Raw genomic sequence first — 2,184 nt, forward strand, 5'->3', positions numbered from 1 at the left:
TCACTTAGTAACTGCTACATAGACAAACAGACCTAAACCCCGCCCCATCTGGTGACATCACTTCCCACTCTCATCACATCTTCCCCCTTTTCAAAGGACAAAGCATACATTTTTTTTCATTTGAATACAACAAATAACAAGGTATACAAGAAGCAAACAACAACAGTTTTGTATAGTATATAACAAATAACAGGTTAAAGAGAATATCAGTATAAACAACATAAATTACATCCTGACTTGCACATCGGGGTAGACTACCCTAGTCCACAGTGACCATGGGATTATTCTGCCCATACTTCCGGTCACTGTTCTAACTAGTGCTAATCCCGATATCGGGCCAGAAGTCTCACCACTCTTTCACTTGATGTAATTCTACATGAACTGTCCTCTGATACAGAAGAAGGTGATTGAGAGTCTGTTGGAGGCAAAGACGTATCCCCGCTGTGATCTTGCTGAGGGGAAGGCACCCCTCTTAAAACAGGGGATCCCACCGGCCATGGTACAGAGGCATCCAACTCCAAACTCTCAGGTACAGGCTGAAGATGTTTTCGATTTCGACGTGTGACTGTCCCTCCATCAGTAAGGACTACTTAAGACCTTGGTTCTGGAGAGCGTCCAATTACCGTAGCAGCAATCTTCCTTTTCTTCTCATCATCTAGTTTCATTCTGACACTTTGCCCTGCATTCAGCTCCTGCAAGGGCCTCACAGAGTGTCTCCTGTCGTAGAAGAATCGATAGCCCCTTTTTGCCTCTTCATCCCTCCTAAGGACCTCGTCCCGAGGAATAGAGCCAGTTGGCTGGAAGACACCCACAGAGGGTAAGGTTTTGCGAATCTGACGCCCTATAGGACAAGAGGGCCAGGTACGGCTTAGATTGCTTCAAAATGAACTTTGTTGTTTGAACTGCCCTTTCAGCCATTCCATTGGCCTGCGGGTAATGTGGACTTGACGTTGAATGTACAAAATCATATTCTCTGCTGAAAAAACTGAACTCTGTGGAAGCAAACTGCATTCCGTTATCACTCACCAACTCCATTGGTATGCCCCACCAGGCGAACAAGCTCTTGAGATGAGTGATAACGGCTTGACTTGTGATTTCATTCAAAGGTGCAATTTTCAAATACCTGGAATAGTAGTCAATCACGACTAGGTACTTTTTCCCGTGCAGTTCGCACAAATCAGCAGCTATTTTCTGCCACGGGTCTGCAGGCAGCAGAGTAGAAATCAAGGGCTCCCTTCTCTGAGTAGGGCGGCGTTCCTGGCAAAAGGCACATTTTCACACATGGCTTGCAATGTCGGAACTGATCCCAGGCCACCATACTGCCATAGCTGCCCTTTCTCTGCACTTTGTAATGCCTAAGTGGCTATCATGAATCCTGTTTAACATCTCCTGCTGCATGCTAACAGGAATGACAATGCGGTCCTGGAACAGCACCAACCCATCCAGCTCTGTGAGCTGCAACCTTTCTGACTGGTAAGAACTTAAAGACATCCAGGCTGCCCAACTCTCGGGCCAACCTTCTTTTATGTACTTTATAACTTCTTGAAGGTCTGTATCTAAATATGTTTCTTTATTTATTTGTTCTAGCTTCACTGAAGAAATGGATTTGGAGGCCACAACTGAATCTACATACACCTTCACATCTGATTCCATTGAAGATTCTTCAGCAGCAGCCAGCGGGAGCCTGGAAAGTGTATCTGCTACAACCAGTTGTTTCCCCGGCACATGCACTGCCTGGACGTTGAACCTGAGCAGCCTCATTAGAAGTCTCTGGCATCTTAGGGGTGTTTTATCAATATCATAGGAGTTGATTAGAGGAACTAGCGGTTTATGGTCAGTCTCCAGACTAAATTTCTCTAAACCCACTAGGTAACGCTGAAAGCGCTCACAGGCCCAAACTGCAGCCAGACACTCTTTCTTGATATGGGCGTATTTTGACTCAGCAGCCGTCGGTGTACGGGAACAGTAGGCGATGGGCTGTAGTTTGTTCTCATTCAACTGCAGGAGGGCGGCCCATAACCCATAACTGCTTGCATCAGCACTAACTTTTTGGAAGGGTCGTAGAACCCCAACACTGGGGAAGACCCCAGCAGGGACTTGACCTGCATAAAAGATTCTTCCTGTGAAGGTCCCCAGACCCAGACAACATCTTTCTTTAGCAACTCTGTGATAGGGTGTAGTATT

This window comes from Bombina bombina, chromosome 5 (genome assembly GCF_027579735.1).
Source record: "Bombina bombina isolate aBomBom1 chromosome 5, aBomBom1.pri, whole genome shotgun sequence".
Lineage (NCBI taxonomy): Eukaryota > Metazoa > Chordata > Amphibia > Anura > Bombinatoridae > Bombina > Bombina bombina.